At 49.4% G+C, this 24,568-nt stretch overlaps 1 pseudogene; it reads left to right on the top strand.

The window, feature by feature from the left end:
* Nucleotides 1–851: 851 nt before the first annotated feature.
* LOC112550753 overlaps nucleotides 852–24,568 on the top strand; it is a 43,673-nt pseudogene continuing 19,956 nt past the window's right edge.

Below are 24,568 nucleotides of genomic sequence, written 5' to 3'. Positions count from 1 at the left end.
TTCTTTGATACGACCGTAGAGGTAATTCAGACACAAGCAGAAAAGTTTCAGCTACTTAGATTAACTAAAACAAATAGAAATTCAATCAATGAAATGAAGTCTCACCATTTTTCTTGATCCTGGTACTCTATGGAGGAGGGGGTAGGCTGTCCATGTCTCTTTTATAGGCCCATTAAAGTTGAAGTACCACTCAATGACCTCAGACCTTTTTTTCTGAAATGCTGAGGGAAGATAATTGTTTTTTTTATCTGACACTTGCCAAGAAGCCCCCAGATTTCTGCTCTTTCTGTCTTCCCGGTGCTTTCACTGATGTCCAGTAGAAGGCGTCAGTGTAACAGATTTCTTTTTGATTCTTTTGTGGAGATCTTAAGTTTTCATTCATTTCAAAGATTGTCGTTTTGTGTTGACTCACAACATTAATAAGAATTCCCTCTTCAAAAGTAATTTCTTTTAACCTTCCAATATTTCTTTTCCTTGTGTCAGATCATTCATATATTTACCAGAATACAGCTACAATTCAAATAGAAAAGAATCCAGTATATTTCCTTTTGAGAGAGACATTCTAAATGGTTTTGATTAGATCCTGATTACATCATTAAGTAGAGATTGGGTGTGTCTACACATGTATTTGATGTGGGACCAGTTTACTTGTGAGTAAACTACTTGCAAGTAAATTTTCGCGGGCAGGCAAACATGCAGGGTTGTGGGACCAGATTTGTTACTCTAGCAGCAGTGGCAATGTGTAGGGGGTGCATGTGCACCCCCTGAGAGCACTGGTGCACCCCCTGACAGGCCACACCCCCGCTTAGGCTGGGGGGGCAGGCGGGAGTGCCAGGGAGTGGGAGTACTGGATGAAGCACTGCAGCCACTTCCGGGAATGCCGTGGCCACTTCCCAGTCGGCAAGATTGGCCACAGGGGGATCCTCCCTGGTTGGCGAGACTGGCAGTGCATCGGGGCCCTGGACAGGACCCACATCCCCATCACCTGCCCTCACCACAGGGACTGCCTCTACTACAGCCAGAGGAGCTTTCACTCCGTTGTGTTCCAGGCTGTCACTGACCACCACAGTGCCTTCACCAATGTGAGTGCCAGCTGGGCAGGCAGTGCCCATGATGCCTGCATGTTTTGAAACTCTGCCCTGGCAGCCCTGATGCAGAGCAGGCAGTTAGCACCAGGAGTGCCGGACCTCCAGCTGGACACTGTGATGGTCCCCTCCCTCCTCATTGGGGACCCCACCTCCTGCTCCTGCTCTGGCTCATGCAGACCTACTGGATCACCCATCATACCCACTTCAACTGATGCCTGGGTTGGACCTGTACCCTGGTAGAGTGTACCTTTGGCCGCCTCAAGAGCCAATGGTGCACCCTCACCGCCTGCCTCAAGTTCACAGAGGACAACATCTCCCGGGTCATTGTTGCAGCCTGCCCACTGAATAACATCTGCAAGGCCCAGGGAGAGCTGTTTCACAAGGCCTGGGCAGAGGAGGTGCAGCTGTTGGAGGCATCACCTGGCAGCGGGAGCACCAGTTGTGGTGGCAACAACAGCGGCGGGCTGCACCCCCACCCCGGCCGGCACCTCCTCCTGCACTCCCCACTGTAGCCCAGCTGGACGGTGACCCATGGATCCCTGCCCCACTGCCCAACCCCAGCACCATACTTACTGTGGACGGTTCTTAGAAAAACACTTTATTGACCTCACAACAAATAGACCCCCCCTCCCTGCTCCCTCTCCAACAACAGAGCCTGTACCACCCCCTGCCTCAAACACCAGAGCCTCTCCACCACCTACCCCACCCACCAACAATAAAACACCCTCTTCCCCTCGCAAACTATTTACAATGTGGTCTGTGGGTGGCCATGGTGCAGGGCCACCTGGAGTGGAGCCTGGGGACAGGTGGCTAGCACCCTAGTCTCTGGCCATGCCCCCATGGGTGCACATGCTACAACAAGTCTGGTGGGCAGGGGGTTCACCCAGGGGTGAGGGTGGCCATTGGCCCACCCGGCACAGGTGGCTACCCCTCTGGCAGCTGGTGGCCAGGACCCACAGGACTGGCACACGGTCCTGGCCCTGCTGCAGGCAGTTCTGTCTCCATGCCTGTGCAAAGCTGGGATGAGTGGTGGTGATGGGCCCAGGTTGGGGGGCCGGGTGGTGGGGGAGCCAAAGGCTAAGAGTCCCCCCAGACTCCCTGCTGTTGTGCCCCAGGGCTCAAACTGCCTGCAGGCTTTTAAAGGGCCTGGGCTGGGGCTACTATAGAGGTGGGCCAGCCCTGAGGCAGGAGAGGTTCCTAGACCCAGGGCCCTGGGGCTGAGCCCATACTGGCCCTCTAGTGGCAGGGATGACCAGGAGTAAATGTGCTCCTGGTTGGTGTCTACACGTGCATTAATGTACCATAAATACTTGCAAGTAAATTTGCTACTTGCATTTGCAGGTAGCAAATTTACTCATGAGTAGTGAAGTTTACTGCGGGTTAAGCATGTGCATGTGTAGAAACACATGCTTACTGTACAGTAGTCTATGCCACCGTTTACCAATCTTTTTCATCCCACAGCACACTTACCTAAATAAAAAAGCATGGCAGCACACAGGACGTGGAGCAGGGACAGGGATGGTGCGTGTCCAGCAGGACAGCATTTTGGGCTGGAGCCCATGCCAGGGGTGTGTGGCTCCAGCCCCAAATGCCGCGGCACACCTGGACATGCAATCTATCCAGCATATGCACCAAGTATTTCTGTTATTTACATTAGTTAGTGCCACTGTGGATAGAGGAGCTGCTGGGAGTTTGTGGGGGAAGGGGCGAGAAGAGGGGAAAGGGATCTGTGTGGGACAGGGTGGGCTGCTACTGTGGGCTGGGGCCAGTATAATTCTCATATAACCAGAATATTTAGATAACCGGCACCCCTCTTACCCCACCCATGCTGGATAACAAAGTTTTTACTCTACTTCTGTATATGGAAATATATACAAGATTCTTGCAAGATTTTTGACATTAGTCAAAAGTAATTTTCCAGGTTATAGTTGTTGGGAAATACACATTCTGAATTCAGCTTAACCAGGTTTCTTACAGATATGAAGTCCATTTGTTGAAATTGGACTTCGGCATCTGTTTTTCTGTTTTCTAAATGGAATTGGAACTGAATAGGTGCTTTTTGGATAAGAATGGTTTGGGTAAAATGTCCCTGTTTCTTTAATTAATAGTGACAGACTAATTCATTTTTAATTTGGAAACCAGAAAGGGTCATAGATATTCATTATTATAAATAAAACCAAAGCAGATTTTATTATAAATATTATGTAATATTATAAAATTATGAACTGAAACATTTATCAAAATATTGAGATTGTTCTTTTGCTCTAAACATCAGGAACCTTGTGTTATATAACTAACATTTTTCTTTAACTCTGTAGCAGACAGTGTTGCTAAAGACAAAAATGGCATAGTGCCTGGGGAAACTGCAAGAGCACGCTTATCAAAGTGTAGTGTTTGAAAGTCCTGTCAAGAGCCTGGATAAGCTTTTATCAGATGAACAAAATATTAAAAATCAAGGTATCTATAAGATAAGATGTACAGTCTTCTACCTTTGCCTTGCTTGCCAGTCTGCAGATGTGGTTGCTACCACTTTCAAAGTATCTGTCTTCTCTGAAGTCTCTTTCTTGTAAAGGATTTCCTTCCTTTTACATCTATTTCTGCATTTCTCACAAATATTGAAGCTATACAATTCCTGGCATAAACTCTTTCTATCATTTTACTCTCTCACATTTCTTTTCTGTAACAAGATATTTAAAATGATATATTGATGTTTTTCTGCCCACCAGAAGAAAGTGTAGTCAGTCCCTCCCGATATTCAGTTCTCAGTGGAAAGGATGTTAGGAAAAATTCACTCTCTTCATTAACATCAGAACATAATTTCATGAAGAAACATAGAGAATCTTCACAGGTACAAATTCACCAGCCATGTGAGTCTCAAACATAAAATAACAGCAATGTCATGAGCCATATCTAAAAGACATGGTTTATTCAGAGTTTAAAGCCAGAAATTCTAGTTAGATCATCTGTTTGATGCAGTTACCCCTGTATGGAAGCCAGGATCTCATGTTTAGATAAAGCATATCTTTTAGACCTCAAGAGACCGAGAATTCACCACTACCTCTGGCAGTTTTTTTCTCCTGGTTCAGCACTCTCAAGGTTAAAAACTTGTACCCAGCTCCTTATTTGAATATGTGTGTTTTGAATTTCCAGCTGTTGGCTCTTGCTTGACTTCCTCCACAAGGTTAGAAAGCCTAGTAGCACCCAGCATTTTTTCTCTGTGGAGGTATGTATACCTGGTACACAAGTCATCTCTCAATCTCCTTTTAAAGTGAAACAAATTGAGCTCTTTAAATATTTCCCTGTATGGCATTTTCTCCAAACCTTGAGCCTTTTTCACAGTTCTTTTCTGCAACTTTTTCAGTATTTCAACATTGTTGTTAAAATGTAAACAACAGAACAGGGATGCAATGTTCCAATATCGGTCTTACTAGTGCCATCTACAGAGGCAACAATCACCTCCCTGACCCTGTTTATTACTTATGTGGCGGGCCAGTAGGGGGCGCTCCTGCATTGAGCCGCCCACCTCCCTGCACCCGACCACCTTCCAGGCTCCGAGTGCCTCCCTTAGGGTGCCTCACGTCCGGCCGACCCCTTCCCTAGAGCACACCCGCTAGCCTGGGGTTCCCGCTGCCACCATCCAAGGCTCTGGACTCCCTTCTGGCTCTGCGCACCTTGGAAAACACAGGCCTGATCGTCCAATGGGTGCTAGACCCAGTACAAGCACTTGGGGCACTTCCCCAAGTCAGGGGCTATTTAGGAAAGTCTCCCTTAGTCCACAGACCTAAGGGGCCTCCTCGGTTAATTTAGACCCACCCCTCAATAAGTCTCCCACACGGGTCACAAGGAGCACTTTATTGATTACAGGGGGTAGGGTGGAAACAGGGTAAAAGGTAGAGCAATATCATAGAAATATTACAGGAATATCAAAGGAATCCCATAGAGCAAACCAGGGTGGCTGAGGTAGCCGTTTAAACACGCATCTGAATTACTGAAGCTAAATATCTAATCGGATCTCGAGTAGCTTACTCACACGCATCATCCAGAGGTGCTGCCCTTCTTCCTGGCCCAGGCCTTTTTAAAACCTCTCTGACCTCAGCAGCCAGTCCAATCGAAGCTGCCAATACTGGCTACAAACCGACCAATCTACAAAGCATCCCTGGCTACCTGGGCCCGCGCGCAGGGCTGGGCTTTTCCCCCCCCTGCCCAGGTGACCAGAGCATCGCCTCCCAGGCGCCAGGCTTTTGTCATGCAGACAAGGTGGGAGATCCCTGCCGTGAGGGATTCAACCGCAGCCTCTCAGGCTGGTAGAGACAGATCTCTGGAGAGGGGCACCGACAGTGGCATTTCTGCCACAACTTACACATATATGCCCAAGGATTGTGCTTCCCATTTCACTTGTCCTAAGTGCAGGACTTCACACTTGTCCTTACTGAATTTCATTTGATTAATTTTAGACAATTTCTCCAGTTTATGAAAGTCATTCTGAATCCTAATCCTACTTTTCCAGCATACCTGCAACTCCACCAGCTTGGTACAATATGCAGATTTGCTAAGGGTACACTCAATCCCATCTTCCAAAACTCCACTTGATACCTGCTCCCAATTAGACGTTTAGCCATTGATGACCATTCTGTGAACGTGATGATCCAACCAGTATATATATATCCATCTTGTAGTTTATATCATAATATATTAGTGTTTCTCTTATATATTTTATTTTGCAGAAAGAATCAGATTGTAGTGAGATGCTTTTGGACAACAGGCTAACTAGGAAATGTGAGACAAGTAAGCATTGAGCTATCCCAACTATAGCCCTGGGCTGGATATTACTGTGGCTTTGTACATGGGGTTATTGTAACACCAGGAGTGAAGGCTGCATACATTTTTTTATTATACCCTTCATTTGCAGTGGCTTATAACTTTTCCAAGCTTTCAGGTTGAAATTCTTGCCTATGCTAGATACTAAAGTTTTAAACCTTACGGCAAAAATGGCTGGGCTGTTTTCAAGGACAACGCAAATGGAATTATATTTGCCAATTTTATTTTTTGCTATTTATCAACGTTTCTGACCTTTTAGAAAAATTTTGCACCTCAGCTAGAAATAGAGCTCTGTCTTGCAGACAATCTGTGGGCTCTGTGCTTGAATCCATGCAGCCTCAGCTCCAGTCATGTGTCTCCTACAATTTACTTTCAATTCTGTGCTCTGCATAATTCCAATTTAGCTGTGAAAACAGGAGAGAACAGGCACGTGACCCACTTAAGGTGATTTAGAATTTAATGGCAGAGCTGGAAACAAAACCCAGGTCTTTGAGGTGACTTATGAACGTCTTGTCAACTAGGCCACAGTGCAATGTATTTCCTATCTACATATCCTACCCTGCTATCATGTATATAAAAACAGAACTTCATGTTGGTTCATACCCAGCTTTGCAAAATGCTTTGAGTTATAGAGTTGAAAAAGCAGTACCAGGGTGCAAATGCTTAATGTCATGGCTGGGGAGAGTTTTCCAGCAAAAGTAGCTCAGTACTTCAGCTGGAAGACACCGGTGAATTGTAGCTCTGGTTCTAGGGTCTGACATTTCATCCACAACAGTTTTTTTAGAACCTTGTGGTATAGTTTGCAGGCTGGTCAATGTGTTATTGCCTATGCAAGATGGGTCTCCCCCTTCATGCCAACTTCCAACATCATTTCTGAGACCCCCTAGATGAAAAGCACCATGTAAATGCAACTGCACATAACTGCATGGAAGTTCTTATTCAGGACAGTCTCAAAGTTCTATTAGCTTTGTGAAAACATGCTTAAAAAAGAGGGATCTCATTGTAATAGGAAGATAATTGTAGAACAGGTATTTGAGAGTAAGTATAGAACAAGGCAGGGCTCTCATTCAGGATTAAAACAGAGTGCACTTGACTCCTGTGCAGAGGATCCAGCACCAGGCTACTTGCCACATGTGTGCTGAGGATTTCTGTGGCACTGCAGTGTTTGGCCAAGACATGGGCTGGCATTCTTTGGTGGGTGAAGCATACCCAGACATATGTATTGTGCTGCAGAGAGGTCTTGGTGCTGCCTGTCACTAATGGCCTTGTTACACATTCATTTTAGGCAGTCCCGCTTTTAGCCCTGGATTGTCCACACATTAACACCTGAAACTAATTTTAAGCACGCTTTAGGCAGCTTAAAGTTACATCACTCTTTGATCTGTGTTATTCAACTCATGTTCCATTAGTGTGTGGCCACTCCCCACAGATGAGCTGCCCAAATTGTAGTCCTCTAGCACCCCATGATATAGTGTTCCCTTCTCCATCCTCCTGTTCTGTGTGGACAGATTTTCCACCCCTTGAACTCTACTTCCTGGGGGAAGGGGTTCTGACACCAAGCTAACACCCCTTCCCATTCCTAGGGATGTGCCTTTCCCACCCCTAGGAGTATAGCCCCATGTAAACAGCCTACAGAGCACATGCCAGCTAGCCAGGTCACAGGGCATGGACAGGTGCAGGAATGGGGTCTAGAGGAGTGGGGGGGAAACAAGTTAGGGGGCTGAATGGGGTCCACAGGGAGTTGGGGCTTCCTTCCCAGGGCAGGGGCAGTAGCTGTCCCAAAAGTCCTTTCCCTCACTGCTCCCACCTCCCAGCCACCCCAGATAGCATGACCAGCACCCCCACACCACAATCCTAAATCCCAGTTTATTCAAACTTGAGGCCTTCTTTATTTTACTTCATCTATTTCTTTTTCTTTTTTTACTAGTTTTATTTTGTCCTTCACTGACTGAATTCTTTTATTTCACCACCCTTCCCCTACCCCCATTTCCTTTCCACCTCCCATTTCATAATCCACCCCCATCCCATTAACTCTTTGCGCCCAAGATTCATGTTCCTGCTCCTGCACAACCCATCTCTCATCCTCCTCTCCAACCTAGAGCCCTGTAGTGCCTGCCCATTTACAGCTGTAGCTCCTAGACAGGGCCTTGCTTGCCAGCCCTCTAGTGGCAAATCACAGCTATGCAGGTGGGGGGCAGTCAGAAAGTTTTTAGCCTTAAGGTGTGACTGCTCCAAACTGTTGATTAGTAACACCAATCAGTATTTGAGCAGCTAAAAGTGCAGAGCATAACAAGGCCCTAACAAGGCACACACTCTGTTCAGCACCTTGCTACAGAAAGGCTATTGGCTAGCTGCAGTTAGCTGAAGATGGCTGGGGGCATGTAGGAGTGAAGGACTGATGCACTTGGTGGAAGTGTCAGATGGAGAGCCAGGAAATAGGATCAAGGGGCTAGGAGCAAAAAGAGCTCAACTATGGATAATTGGAATCCAGGGGAGGTGCCAGGCCATGATGCTATCAGCTGAGGAAAGGCCGGAAGCCACATCATGTGACACATTAAACCTAGACAGGGTGTAACCCTACTGACCCCCCAGCAGGGCAAACTTGTCTAGATCTCCCCACCCAGCTCCTGTGCCTGTGATGCATGATATGATTATATTTACCAACAAACACTCTACCCCAGCTGCTTCTGCAGGGGGACAGGAGTTTTGCGGCTATAACCAAAATGGAATTGAGATTGTGGACTGGAAATAGTAACACACTGATTGTTCAGAGCAACATCAGGGGGACATTTTCAATTTGAGTCCCTTCTTTAGGCAGTAATGACTAGGGACCTACCAAAATTGCTATTACAAGGTTTTCATAGAAACTGTTTTTGGTCAGGCTCTGCAAAAAAGCACTCACTGCAGAGGGTGGGATGGGGGTGGGGGGGCAGCAAAAAACCAAACAAATGCTGCAAGAACAGAAATGAGTGGGAAGCCCTGGCATCCTGAAGCATGTGGAAAGAGGGGTGGGGCGAGAGGGAGCATATCAGACAGAGGCTGAGCCCCGATGTAGGGTCAGTCCATGTGCCAGTCCAGGAAGCAGGAGAGTTTTGGCACCAGCTTTTAAAGAACCCACAATTATACTGCTGCAATATGCATATTTCCGCCTGAGAAAGAGCAGGGATGAGCACTAAGAAATCTTCTAAGATGGCCAAATACGTTTCAGCACTGGGCCGTGCAAGACAATATCCTGCAGGGACCTTGTACACAGATAGAGGCAGACTCTTCTGTTCCTTCTGCAGTGTAATTCTGGATGTGTCAAGCAAAAGAAGCATAGATTGTTGTGATAGGCTCACACCCAGTGCTGCTGCCCCAGCATTACAGATGTGTCCTTCACTGCTGGTCCACATCACACCTGACCTGCTCATCTGCCACAATGTTCCAAGATGATCCTGTACCAGTGTGGAGGTGGTTCTCTGTGGGCCAGATGTGACCATAGTGGTGTGTCTTCTGTGGGGCTCATCCTCCCCTACACTCCACCCCTTTCCACTTGGATGTTATTGCCATTTGTTGGGACGTTTGAGGTGTATGTTACATGGGCCGCCCCACAGTGTTAGGCTGTAGCTTGGATCCTTAGGGGTCCATTCCCTTCTTGGGTTAATGTAGTAATATAAAAGAACAACAACTAAACAAATAAGATAAACTCAAAATGGCTGGGCTTGGTAGCCAGGCAGGGCACTGGTGCCTTGCTGCTCCGAGCTTCTTCTCCCTTCACTCTCTTCAGTAACATCCAAACATAATTATGACCCAGTGCAGAAAAGGAGCAGTGGATCTTTACAGGTATGAAAGACAGGCAGAAAAAAAGATGTCATTTACATATCTTTACAGGTAGAAAAAGATGTCATCATGTTGGGGGTTTGGATACATTTCATGTCTAAAAGATGTGTCACAGATACATAATGTTCTGAGAATTCCCACTCCAGAGTTCAGAACTACCAATGCCTGAGACATGACAACTTTCACACTTTAGTTTTCAAGTTTTTGATAAGCAAACCTGATCTAAGCCCTTGAGTTTGATCAGGACTACATACTCTACTAACTGTCACTGGGAAAGTACTCCTATGAGATTTGAGATCCCAACCTCTGTGGCTTTGTTCCTTTAAAAAAAAAAAAGAAGCCAGATACTGTTTTACATAACCTACCCACAAATCCCATTTCCAGGGACTGATGTAAGGTTGGGCACAGGGAACATAAGAAAGATCAAATCACTGACACAGTATTGGTTTTTTTGCATGTTTTACGTGGCAGAAAGACTTAGATGCTACTGATGAGAAAGACTTGTACAGAAAACCAAGTGAGGAATGTGAAGTGGGTAAGTACTGAGTGCTCAGCTACAGCACAGCTACTATCAGCTACTATCACTGTAGCAATATATGGTTTCCAGCACTTCCAAAATGTTACCCTTTTCTTAAGCTTCTTGTGAAGAGATTCCTGAACTGGTGGTAAGGAAGGAAGAGCAATTAAGGCCACTGCTCCTTTTATATCTTCTAAGCATGGCTGTTGTGAAGGGGATTGGGGTGAAAAGCCCCAGGAGCCATTTCCTTCTAGACAGTTCCTTCCTTGTGCATGAGAGAGATGCATGTACCAAACTGTTGCCTGTAAGACCTGGGCATTTGGGAATATATCTGTGCCTAAGTATGATGCCTTTTGTTGTGTATTGACACCATTTGTAATTGTAGCCTTCCTTGTGGACCAGATCATCCATTATGGAGCAGAGGCTCAATATTCATTGGGTGGATGGGTGGAACATTGGCAGGCCATCCATAAAGCTTTCCCATACTACAGGAAGCCTCAAATGCCTCTACACAAATACTCAAAGCATGAGGAATAAGCAGGAGGAACTCGCCCTCCTGCTAGCTAGCAAAAACCCAGACCTAGGGGGGCTCACAGAAACCTGGTGGGATTCTACCCATGACTGGACAATGGACATCCTGGGATACAGGCTGTACAGGTGAGACAGAGAAGGGAAAAGACGGGGGTGGGGGGTGTAGTGCTATACGTCAAAGAGCAATACACGTCCTCAATGATCAGGATGGGGTCAGAGGAGGGGCAATATGAGGCACTCTGGGTAAAAATGCAAAGGGGGCATGGGGAAAGGGACTTGATAGTGGGCATCTACTATAGACTGCCTCACCAGGGGTACAAGCCGGACCTGGAATTCTCAGGTCAGCTCATGGAGGCTGTAAAGTCAAGGGATGTGGTTGTCATGGGTGACCTAAACTACCCAGACATCTGCTGGGAGGAGCAGTCAGCCAGGTCTGACCACTCATGTAGGTTCCTAGCTGGGATACAGGACCTCCACCTAACCCAGGAGGTGCATAGTCCCACCAGGGGACTATGCCTTGCTGAACTTGGTCCTTGCCACAGGCGACGACCTGGTGAGGGGTCTGTGGATACTCAACCATCTGGGCCACGGTGATCATCACCTGCTGGAATTTACTATCCAGCAGAGGGTGGTGAAAGCAAGCAGCGAGGCAGAGGTCCTTGACTTCAGGAGGGCCGACTTCTGTAAGCTAAGAAGGTTAGCAGGAGAGACATTGGGGTCTTGGTGCTTCAATGAGATGGGAGTCCAAGACGGGTGGTTGTTCCTCAAAGCAACGATCCTCCGAGCTTAAAGGGAGTCAGTCCCAATGCGCACCAAGGGGGCAGGAGTGGTAAGCAGCCCCCATGGCTCAGCAAAGGCATCCAGGGATGCCTGAGGGCAAAAAAGGAGGTGTACAAACAGTGGAAGCAAGGGGCTATCACTAAGGAGGATTACACCTCCGTTGCTTGGGACTGCAGGGAGGCAGTTAGGAAGGCCAAGGCTGAGATGGAGCTAGGGTTAGTGACCATTATTAAGGATAATAAAAAGTCCTTTTTCAAATACATAGGAAGTAAGAAGAAGGCACCGGGTAACACGGGGCCCCTACAGGATAGCCTTGGCAATCTGGTGATTGCAGCAAATGAAAAAGCTGACTTCTTTAATGAATTCTTTGCCTCCATATTCCTGAACAGGGACCGGGACATTTCCCCCACTAGAATTGCAGATGGACCCAGGGGGGGGCACTGCCATGCCTAGGGTCAGGGACGACTTAGTTAGGGAACATTTGGAGGGGCTGAACGTGTTTAAATCAGTAGGTCCAGATGCTCTTCACCTGAGGGTGCTGAGGGAATTGGCGGGGGTCCTAGCAGGGCCCCTGGCATGACTCTATGAGCACTCATGGGGCACTGGCCAGGTACCAGAGGATTGGAAAAGGGCCAATGTGGTCCCCATTTACAAAAAGGGGAGAAAGGAGGACCCCAGCAATTATAGGCCAGTCAGTCTTACCTCATTCCTTGGGAAGACCTTTGAGAAAATTATCAAGGAGCACATCTGCAAGGGCCCAGCAAGGGAGGTAATGCTCAGGGACAACCAACATGGGTTCATTGAGGGCAGGTCCTGCCTACGTAACCTAGTTTCATTTTATGATCAGGTCACAAAGTCCCTGGACAAGGTTGTCGGGGGGGATGTCGTCTTCCTGGACTTTAAGAACGCCTTTGACATGGTTTCCCACCGCATTCTCTTAAAAAACTTGGTGACCGTGGCATTGATGCCTACACAGTCAGATGGGTGGCAAACTGGCTAGATGGCCACACCCAGAGAGTGGTGGTGGATGGGTCATTTTTGACCTGGAGGGATGTGGGCAGTGGAGTCCCCCAGGGCTCGGTCCTGGGGTCTGTACTGTTCAACATCTTTATCAGTGGTCTAGATAAGGGTATGGAATGCACGCTGTTCAAATTCGATGACGACACCAAGTTGTGGGGCAAGGTGGGCATGCTGGAGGGGAGGGACAGAATCTAGCTAGATCTAGACAGGTTACAGAGGTGGGCAGATGAGAATAGGATGGAATTCAATGCAGACAAGTGCAAGGTGCTGCATCTAGGGAGAAGGAACCAGCAACACACCTATAGGCTGGGAAACACCCTTCTTGTCAACACAGTGGCAGAAAAGGATCTTGGAGTCATTGTTGACTCCAGGACAAACATGAGCTGCCAGTGTGAGGAAGCAGTCAGTAAGGCTAACCGCACCTTGTCGTGCATCTACAGATGCATCACAAGCAGGTCCAGGGAGGGGATCCTTCCCCTCTATGCAGCATTGGTCAGGCCACAGTTGGAGTACTGCGTCCAGTTCTGGGTGCTACACTTCAAGAGGAATGTGGCTAGCATTAAGAGAGTCCAGTGGAGGGCCACTCGCGTAGTCAAGGGGCAGTGGGGCAGGCCCTATGAGGAGAGGCTTAAGGGCCTGGACCTACTCAGCCTCCACAAGAGAAGGCTGAGAGGGGATCTGGTAGCCATTTACAAACTCACCAGGGGGGACTAGCAAGAATTGGGGGAGGTTCTGTTCCCCCGGGCACTACCCAGGGTTACTAGGAATAATGGCCACAAATTGTTAGACGGTTCAAGTTGGACATCAGGAGACATTACTTTACAGTTAGGGCTGCCAGGCTCTGGAATGGGCTCCCAAGTGAGGTGGTACTCTCTCCTACCTTGGGGATCTTCAAGAGGAGGCTGGACAGATATCTGGCTGGGGTGATATGACAGTGGTACCCATTCCTGCCTGTGGCAGGGGGTCGGACCTGATTTCATAGACATTAAGGCTGGAAGGGACCTCGGAAGGGGCAGGAAGTCAGCTGGGGTCACAGGATCCCAGCAAGATAAACGTCCAATTGACTCTTAAAAGAGTCCAGAGTAGGTGTTTGCACGACCTCTGGCGGCAGTCTGTACCAGGCTAAGAGAGTCTAATAAGCATTTTGAATTAGGCACAGTATCCATGATTTTAGGTTGGTTGATGCAGGAAGGTTTGCCAGTGTATTGGCTTGATCAGCATCTTCATTTTGTTTGGTAATTAAAATGAGCAATGGCAGCCTTTGTTCCTTTCCAAATAAACTTCCTTCCTCCAAATGCATGGAACTACTCACAATTACAACAAAAATGTTCCTGTACCATGCAAAAGCTTTATAAGAAGATCCATGATCCTTGCACTGAACCATTAATCTTTGCATCAGCCATTCATAATCTTTGGACTTGGCCTTTTTCCTGTATGGGTTGCTACTAATCTCTGTGAAATGGTGATTCAAAATGGAGCAAAGGGGTCATATTCACCTGTAAGCAGATGCATTTAAATCAACAGAATGATTACACCAACTAATAGCAAGACTGAATTTGGGCCATAAAGGCATCTTTTCATTACTTTTCATCAAGTTTGCATACACATGCAAACTCCTCCAAGACCGTTTCAGATTGGACATAAGGAAGAACTTCTTTTAGGTCCCTTCCAACCCTAAGCACTATGAAACTATACATCTACAACTCTCTAGTGCTTGTAAGAGTAAAGCATTCATAGATAAGAAATTCCTTTGCTAAAATCATGCTCCTTGCTGTACTGTCAGGGGGTCCTTGAAGGGGTAACTAAGAAAGCAGACCTCCTACTACCTGATCATCTTTTGTTATCTATGTGACAGAGGGACCTCTCCAGGGTCGGCACCAGCTGGCCCACCCACCTGTCTAGCCATGACTTGATCTAATACTGTTTGTTCTGAGTGGGAGACTGCCCATTACCTTGCCCCAATGCCAGGGGACACTACCCATGATTCCATACCTCCCCTACACTGTGGTCCATGCCTTGCAGATGGCATCACAACCTAGCACCTGGCCCTGAATCAGGACATACACCAGGCCTTAACATACATCACTGGGGTTGGCATGCCAGCTGGCCTGTCCTCCGAACAACTGCCACTCTCACCTCTCTCATCTGGGCAACTAGCACTCTTGCCCCTCTGGGCAACTATTAACAAACATCACACTCTCTCCCTATGGAGTTAGCCCATGTGCTGGCCTTCAGGGTGCACATGTGCCCCTACTCAGGACACCCCGGGACTGCCCTTCAGGCCATCACTCCAGACTTAGTTCCCAAACACGCAGTCCTTCAGGCCGCCAATACGCAACCTACCCTATGTGGGCCCACACAACTACTACTGCCCCATTTATGGGCTTCTGTCTATGCTCAGGAGCCATGATAGGAGGACCTGGCCACCATCCTCATAATCACCCACTAAGGAGTGGGGGCTAGGTTTATGAGGCACCCTTCCCCACCTTTCATAGGGGAGGTAACTGGCCTGGCATTTAAAAGATAGACTGAAAAGCGCAGGCTCAGGGGAGACCTGGTGGCTGCCTATAAGCATATAAGGGATGTACACCAGGATCTGGGGGAATGCCTGTTCACCAGAGCACCCCAAGGGATGACAAGGTCAAACAGTCACAAACTTCTCCAAGACCGTTTCAGGCTGGACGTAAGGAAGAACTTATTTACTGTCCAAGCCCCCAAGGTCTGGGACAGACTGCTGCCAGAGGTGATGCAAGCACCTACTCTGGACTCCTTTAAGAGACATTTGGACATTTATCTTGCTGGGATCCTTTGACCCCAGCTGATTTCCTGCCCCGGGGCAGGGGGCTGGACTTGATGATCTCCCGAGGTCCCTTCCAGCCCTAATGTCTATGAAATCTATGAAATCTTAATCAGGTAGCAACACAGGCCTATTCCATACCACACCTCTTTACAATTTCTGTTAACTCTGGTATTCTCTGTGGCTTTCCCCCCTCTTTTAGTTCAGTTACCTCTTTGAAATAAAACAAGTTGTTTACTGATATCTTCATGATAGGCATACATATTGTAACAGGCTGGTACTCTGGATGGATGCTAGTCTGCTATAATTGGATGGAATCACTGAATTCTCTGTGGTCTTTATGGCCTTTTGGTCTGGACATCTCAGAAGCTCCACACCTGTGAGAGTGTCCAACTGACACATTCCTTGACCGGTAGGACCCCACACAGTGCAGTTCTCCAAGCCCTGAAGCCAGCACCACAACCAGTCTGAACCCCCAGCTAATTAGATTCTAGCTGAGCGCTGTTGTTTGGTGCCTGCCACTTCAAGGGCTGGTGCAGGCAGTTGGCAGGTGCTTGATTAAGGTGGCAGTATCGAGACAGCAGTTTGCTGCTTGCAGGAGAGGCAGAAACATCAGCCTGCCAAGCTCCCACTCCTGGTATTAAATCATCCCCATTGAGGTTTCAAATGGGAAACTGAAAGTGTCATCATATTGGGGGGTTTAAATAGGTTTCATGGCTAATAGGTATGTTGTTCATAGATAATTCTAATATTATAAAAGCCTAAGTCTATCTGTCTGTCTGTAATGCTTTATTCACACTGATTGGCTGTCTTGACAGACAGGGACAGACGGCAGAGCACTGCTATGACACTGGGGACTGAGGCGGGAGGGGAGTGGGGCAAGGTCAGCAGAGCTGGCCTCATCCCCCTCCCCTGCTCCTTGGAGGCAGAGGGGGACAACGGGGACTGGAGCATGCTGGCCTTTTGGTCTACTCCTTGGTGCCAGGGGCTGGCCCCCCCCTCAACAACAGCCGGCAGGAAGGGGAGGTGGCGGGGAACAGGGGAGGGAGGGGAAGCACGAAGGGGAGGGGGGTTACTGTTGGCTGTACTTCGCTGCCACCACGAACACTGCTGCAGTCACAGGCCCTGGCCCGAAGCAGCTAGGGGAAAGGGCAGAGGAATGGCCCTGGCCCTGGCCGGAAGCAGCAGGGTGGGGGAGGGGGGTGCTGCCCCAGACCTGACCCTGGCCGGGAGTGGGGGGAAATGGCCCAGGCCCTGGCCCCAGCTCAAAGCAGCATGGGTGGGGAGGCAGAGAGCAGGCCTGGCCCCGGCCTAAAGCAGCAGAGGGAGGCAGGAAATGACCCAGGCCCCAGCCCAAAGTGGTTGGGGGAGCGGGGGGGCAGGGAGCAGCCCAGGCCACAGACCGAAGCAGCACAGGGGAGAGGGGGAATGGACCCAGCCCAAGCCCCAACCCCAACCCCATCCCCGGCCTGAGGTGGGGGGTGGGGAAGGGATGCAGGCCTCTGTCCCCCCCCCCTCCAATTCTTGATGAGCAGTTGGCTGGTGTTCCAAGAATTCCCACCCCTGACTCCTGAGACTCTGATGCCTGGCAGAGGACAGCTCTTCAACTTGAATTTTCAAGGCTTTTGGTAGGCCACCTAATTTTCAAAGGAGCCAAGTTTCAAGGGCTACTAACTCTTGTTATATTCAAATTCAGTCATAAATAAAGTGGCTTAAGCCGCTGGTGTAGGCAAGAGTGCTGCCATACTGGCCAGCACTGAATCTATTTTCAACATAAAGTAAAACTAAGAATTAGTTGCTATCATCAGATTCAAACAAAAAGTTGGGCTTAAATTCCCATGTACACGTTCAAATATCTCACAACTCAAATGACCTTCAGTGGATGAGGGCTTAGAGGATTTAGATACTTTTGAAAATCCCAAAACTTGTGACTAAGCCTTGGCTGAGGGGAGAGAAAGATTGCTGGTGATTTATTACAAGAGAATCCAGTCTCTAAACATTTGATTTGTGGAGGGGGAACAAACTGCTAGCAAATGTCACATCACTAAAATTTCGTTCATTTTTTTCTTTTATGTATGTTCTTGCAGAATTACACAGAAACTATTGATAGGAACAACTTGGACAGAAAGAAAAGTGATGATGAATATGTGCTAGGTAAATAATGGACCATCTCCACTACTGAGTGGTATTTAATGTCTTTGTGACTTTATACTTGCAGCTGCTGGTAATGGCTAAAGTTAAGCTGCACAAATATTTATAATAAATCTGGTTAGTAAGTTTCTCAAACTTCTGCTTTCAAGGCTGAAGTTTTTCAGGTTTATACTAGACTTGCTTATACTAGAAGGTGTTTTTTCTCCCAAGCTTTCATCAAATGTGGTTTCGCTTTCTTCAAGGGCAAGAGTGGAGAGAAGAGATGTTGGCAGTTTGTCCACTTTGTATGTATGAGGTGAAAATGTAGCTTCATGTGTTTCATGCTGAGAGTGCAGTGAATCAGACAAGCTGGTCAGTGTTTGCATAAGATGGGTCTCCCTCTGTGTGCCCACCTCCACCATCAGGTGAATTTCCTGTATGGGAATTCTTGTTCAGGGCACAGTTCCTCAGCAGTACATTAGCTCTTTGAAAACAGGCTGATAAAGTGGGGAGATATCACTTTCACATGAAGATGGCTGTGGAACAGGTAGAGAGCTGAGTGTTTCAGTGGCACTGGAGTGGTTCCTGGGCTGTGGGCTGGCCTTCTCCAGAGGGTGAAGTGCGCGGTGGGCCAATAGGGGGCGGAGTCCTGCAATGAGCTACTCGCATCACTGTGCCTGACCACCTACCAAGCTCTGAGTGTCTCCCCTGGGGTGCCTATGACCGGCCAACCCCCTGCCCGGAGCACATCCACAAGCCTGGGGTAACTGCCACCACCACCTGGACACAGACCTTGGTCAGGGCCCTGTGCCACCTGGGATACACAGGGCCCTGTAGACCTTGGGATATTGGGGAGCTTCTCTTAGCCAGAAGCATTCACCATCAGCCTCCCATGCAGGAAGAGAGTAAAATAGCCAAGCCCACCTCAGCAGGTCACTTTCTTTTTAAGGCCACACAGCAAGGCATGCTAAAACAGATAGATTTATTGATCAAAGAAGGATGGGGAGGGGAAGGAATACCAATAGCAAAATATAGTGTAACAGACTGCCAATGTGGGCTCACCAGATTAGTTTGAGATACTTACCCTGGGCTAGAAACAGTGCGGGTGAACTCTGAGAGACCCCAAGGGTGGAGCAGGGGAGCCCTGCCCTGTGGAAAAGGAGAAGCCAATGGAAAGAAGGGGTTTTCAATCCCCTCATTCGCAGGGAAGGGGGATGGCCGGAGTTGTAGACCAGCCACCCTGAGCCCTGGGTGGCCGGTTTACAAGCCAGGGTGGGACTGCTAGAGGAGATAAAAGCAGCATCAGAAGTGGTGTGGTGGGCTGCTGACAGTGGCTCTGGGGAATGACACAGGAGGCCTAAGTAGAGCTGGGGTGAGCTGACCCAGCAGAGGAAGCAGAGAGACCCCTCTGAAGAGCCTCGAAGGCCCTGGGAGAAGAAGGCAGGGGCAGTCGGCTGTGCCTCCAGCCCTGCAGCAGAGAGGGAACCGCGGCCAGGGCTTGGGGCAGAGAGCTGGTGCCCCAAGGGCCCATCGCAGTGTGCTGGATGTGCTGGAGGCTAGGGGTGGCAGTCAGTCACCCACTCCACTGAGGAGAAGAAGAAGTGGCCAGGAGCGCAGGCGGCATCCTTATCCTGAACAGGGAGCTGGGCCGTGAGTTGAGGAAACCCCTTACCTCCTCCGGGCAAGTGGGACAACAGCAGGCAAGGCATTGGGATCCTGAGGAGCAGCAGAGTGCCAGGACAAGGGTCCCTGTGAGCTCGGGGTGCAGGCCAGCACTCGGAGTGGGATACGTGAGCTGCCAAGTGTGTGGGGCACTTGGCCAGTCATCTGGAGCAGGGGTTTAGAGCAACGACCCCTGGGAGCTGCCTGTGCTGCTGACTCTGCCACTGACTGCCCCAGAGGGGACTCAGTCCTATCCCTTATTCTGCAGCCAATTGTCATTGGATGGAGTCCCTGAGCTTTGTGCTTGGGTCATGCTGATTGCTGCAGAACCCTACTCTGTTGTTTGTTGCTTGCCTTTTGGTTGCCATGGAGGGTCAGCTTTCAGGCTTTTCATGGGGGTTGGGGTTTGATACAATTTGATTGCTGCAGACCAAGAATAGCCTACAGTGTTGCAGTCTGTTGATTATTGGTAAGCCTGTTGGAGCTGCTGGAAGTGAGCACCCTGCTTCCTTGCTGTAGCATCTCAGCAGTGGCTGAAAGCTGCCAGTTATCCTACCTGTGGTTCTTGAGTCAAGGGTTGACTAATGCATTCTGGTTTGTTTTGTGATTCTGGTTATGCCATTTAAGTTCACTTGTAAATAACCTTTCCTATTATTCTTGTTTTGTAAATAAAGTGTAAATAGTTAAATCAGTTAAGTGTTAGACCTTCTTGGGACCAGGGGCAGCTCTGTGGGGAGCAGGGGCCAGCTGGAAATTAAATTGGTGCTGTCTGGAACCCCTCCCCCACTCTCACCACACCATCCCTGATATTTGGGCAGGGGTGGCAACTATTGGGCCACCACTTGGGTTACAATAGAAAGAAAACAAGTTTGAGCAAATCTGAGTGGCTTGTTCATCTTTTGCCACATGACTAGATTACAGTCAACTAAATTCCTGGTTAGGTTTCTGGTAAGTTACTCACTTCCAGATTCTGAGTATGAGAGAGGGCTTCTGAAGTCCATGCTGCTCAGTGTGTGTCTTTAAAATGCCCCGCTTCTTCCTGGAGGGGACCTCTTAAATAGCCTTTCTGACCTCACCTGCTAGCTCCAATCAAGGGCATTTGTTGTTTTATGCTGACCAACCAATTTGAAAAGCATCACACCTTGACTGGGGCTCAAGCCCCTGCCCTCAGGTCATGAGGTCAGAGCTCAAACCATAAGGAGGTCAAATTCCCTCCCTCATACTTGCAGTCAGTCACCTACACAGTAACCCAGGGCAACCAGGTTGACAGACAGGTGAGAAGACAAAGAGAAAGGAAAAAGGGAAAAAAAAACAAACAAAAAAGGAGGCTGGAATGGAGTTCTTTCACAAAGTGCACCTGGGCACATGCATTATGCTACAGAGAGAGCCTGGCTGCTGCCGGGGGGTGTTGGAAATCGGATCTGTGGCAGGAACTAAAGAAAAAACATGTTTAAGTTGTAAGAGAAGCAGTCCTTACTTTATATCTTTGTTTGTGTGGATATAGGATCTGCTTTTCCATGACTGTGTCAGTGAATTAATCCAACCTTTATCTCTACCCCAATTGTAGAATTAGAACCATAGAAAAAAATCTTAGCTTTTCTTTATGGCCTAACAGTAAAAACAATTCATTTCCTTTCAGGATGAATATGTTTAAAGATAGGACAGTGAAAGAATGACAGAGAGAGTTCTCTCTTCATTAAAACCAGGTGAGCAAATCAGGATACTGTTTCATTCTGTTCCTTAGGCCATTCCTCCTCACAAGAAGGCATCATCAACAACAATCCTATTTACAGAGCACCTGGCTAGTGTCCTGTACAAAACACTAGCAACTCTGATGGCAAGGGTGTGACTGAACTCAGCGAAAGCAGTATATATGAGAACAACATGTGTGATCTTTCTGATTGTGCTTCCACAGAATGCTGTGAAGAAGCAAAAAGTACCAACACTAGCAAATTCCACTTCTCTTCCTCTGGTAAGTGGCTCTTCATTGTGGAAAGTTTCTATTGTCAACTATAGTAATGTTAAATTTGTTCAAATCATTAGAATCCTGATTTCTATATCCATGCCAGCACACAATTTTGATGTATGGTAGAAGAGAGGTTCATGTGTCTTACTACAGCTGTGAAGAGATGATTTCAATCTCTGCTTTGGACTCATGCCAAAGACTGTCTGCAGTTGACCCAGCTATAAATGGGAACCTGGTCATTTGGCCTGGAGAACTGGGCTAGGGACAGACATTCAAACAGTCTGAGCCTGAATTGATTCAATCTTTGCAGGTTAGTTTAACCTGCCTAGGTTGAACCAGTTTGTAACTGAACAGACATTCCCTCTGGACTGAGAAAATGCCAGCACATGCCTGCAGTGGCTCAGGCTAGAAGCTGGTGGGGGGGCCTAGACCAGCCTTCCCTTCCCTTCTATAGTGCTGAGCTGAGGAGGGACGTAGCTAGGCCCTGGCAGCACATCTGATTAGGGAGGGGTGTAAACCCCCACCTTGCCTGCACCGTCCCAGACTTTTCCCCACTCGCTGCTTAAGGGGTGGGAATGTCACTAGACACCAGCCCTGGGCTAGCACTTTGAGGCAATGGGGGGGGGAGGGGTGCGCAGTGCATGCATCTGTTGATGATACTGAGCTTTTCAATTTCTCTCTCCTTGCTTCTTCATATTGTCTGCAAATCTTACTGGTGAGGGAGCCAGGAGGGGGCTCATAACCAGGGATCCTGGTTTTCCCTGATAAAAAAAAGAAATTAAAAAAAAAAAATCACAAATTCTCTGATAAAAAATCCATAATCCATGATAAAGTTTAAAGGCTCCCCATGGCCCTAACTAGTGCCCCTCACTCCCCACCACAGCCTCCCCAATCCTGCTTGTGCCCCTTACTCCCCCACAATAGCCCCCCAGCCCCACACATGCAGACATAGACAGACACACAGACAAACACACAGAGATATACACACACGTCCCAGCAGGTAGGTGTGTGTTGGGGGATGGGGGGGGAAAGGAAGGGGTTGGGGGGACAGATTGAGAATGGGGGAGGAGTGCATCTCTGTGCCTGCTTCCAGGAGGGGGAGGGGGAGGGGTCAAGGGCAGTGTTGCCCCTCTGCGAGCCACACACTTGCCGCCTGGCTGGAGAGAGGGGAAGCTCACACGCGGTCGCTGCTACCACACCACTGCTGCTGGGGGGGAAGCTGGCTGAGGGAGCAAGGATGTATTGGGGGAAAACATGGAATGCCTGCTAGCTGGCAGGCACTTCTGGTGGGGCTTTCCCCAACACTTTCCTCTCCCTCAGCCCAGGCAGACAGGTGGGCAGGTGGGGAGAGAAGGGAGGAACAGAGTGTGCCCCGGGGGGAAGAGGCACTGTCAGCCCCGCACCTCAGCTCACTCTCTTCACTCCAGGAAGAAGGGCCGGGGGGGTGAGAGCAGCAGTGCTCCTTTGTGGGCCACACACGTGCTGCCCAGCCAGGTGGGAGGGGGAGCTCATGCAGCAGCCACCACCACCACTGTACCGCCGCTACTGCACCTCGCACCACTTACCTGTGGCCAGCGGCGGGAAAGCCACACGGGACACGGGGTGCAGTGGTAGCCACTGTGTGCAAGCCCCCACTCCTCCCCGACCAGATGGGCATGTGCAGCTCGCAGAGGGGCATTGCTGCCCTCGCCTCCCTGCCCCTGCCCTGGGCAAGCAGTGCAAGGCACAGCGGTGGCAGTGCAGTGGTGCTAGCATGCAGTGCCTGCCACCACACTGCCACCCGCCACCACTGCCAGCAGCTGCCCCCACACTGCACCTCTGCTCATGCACCACTGCACTGCCACCACCATGCCCTGTGCTGCTTGCCCAGAGCAGGGGTGAGAACAGCAGTGCCCCTTTGCGGGCCTCACATGCCTACTTGGTTGGGGGGGCTTGCATGCGGTGGCTGCCACCGCACCCCGCCTCCCAGGCAGCTTTCCTGCCGCTGGCTGCAGGCGAGCAGCGTGTGGTGTGGCAGCGGCAGTGGCTGCTGTGTGAGCTCCCCCTCCCCTCCAGCCAGGCAGTACATGTGGCCCACAGAGGGGCACTGCTGCCCTCGCCCCCCTGGCCCTGCTCCTGGGAGTGCGCACAGAATGAGCTGAGGTGGGGGACGGGCAGTGCCTCTTACTCCGCCACCACCGTGCCCCAGGGCATGCTCTGTTCCCCACCCCCCCCACACTCTCCCCACCTGCCTGCCCAGGCTGATGGAGGGAAGTGTTGGGGAAAGCCCCAGCAGGAGTGGCTGCCAGCTGGCAGGCACTCCATGTCTTCCCCCAACACATCCTTGCTCCCTCAGCCCCCAGCCAGCTTCCCACTGCAACCCCTGCCCTGCAACCCCCAAGCCCCACTTACCTCCAGAAACAAAGAAGACTGATCCTTCTCCTGTGGCAGCCTCTGGTAAGTCATTGCGTTGGGTCCTGCCCTTTACCCCTCTCCCTCCCCCTTCCCCTCCAGGCGTGGCTGGCACTTTCCCACCCCTTTTGCAAACAGCACTTGCAGGCTGGAACTCAGCCAGCCTGCAGAGCTCTTTGCAAAAGGGGGAAATCCACGGGTTTCACTGCTAAAAGGGAAAAACCATGTTTTCTCCAATTAAATAGGAAATCCATGGTTTTCTCTGTTTTTCCATGGGAAACGGAAAACCCAGATCCCTGCTGATAACACAGAGTTTATCAGCCCATCAACAAAACAAATCCTCTCTCATTAGTTCAAGCTCTTCTTAAACAGCCTTTTTCCAAGGAAGGAAGGAAAGAGGGACAGTACCAGCTGAACTGTTAGCTCCAAAAAGAAGCGAACACTGTTCTGTCTGCCTGTCCCAATGAAATTGGAGACACACACACATAGATACCTCTCACCATTAGCTAGCATACCACATGCCTAGGGTCTGTGGGCTGGGGTCTGTGGGAAATGGGAGGGAGAGAGAGGGGATCCCTGTTTGAGCAGTAAGGGGGCAGCGGGAAGCCAGGCAGACCCTGCTGTGCCTGCAGTCTCTGCTGGAGCTCTGGCTAGGGAGCAGAGGGGCCAGACCAGCCCAGCTCTCTGGAGCAAAGAGCGCAGCAAAACCCAGCACAGGGCTGCAAAGCATCTGGGATGCTGGGGGATTCTGGTTTAACTTAAACCAGCAAGGAGTCTGGGACAGACATTGCATAAACCAGTTTGACCCAAATCAGTTAAGTCTGATACTACATTCAGCCAGGTTGTCCCAGGGGAGCTGGGATGCCAAAGAAACCCCGGGGCAGCAAGGAGGCTTACTTACCTCCCGCAGGTCCGGAAGAGCTGGGGGAGGTGCGCACGCCAAAGACGCCGGCGTGGGCAATCAGCCGGGCCTTTATCCGGCTGCGGCTGAGCAGCGGGGGCGGAGGACGCCTCCCGGAGGGAATAAGAAGCAGCCCCGCCCAGACTGC

Source organism: Alligator sinensis, unplaced genomic scaffold (assembly GCF_000455745.1).
Source record: "Alligator sinensis unplaced genomic scaffold, ASM45574v1 scaffold387_1, whole genome shotgun sequence".
NCBI classification, from domain to species: Eukaryota; Metazoa; Chordata; order Crocodylia; family Alligatoridae; genus Alligator; species Alligator sinensis.
Note: the sequence above shows the minus strand (reverse complement) of the source record. Positions and strands in the feature narration are given on the sequence as shown.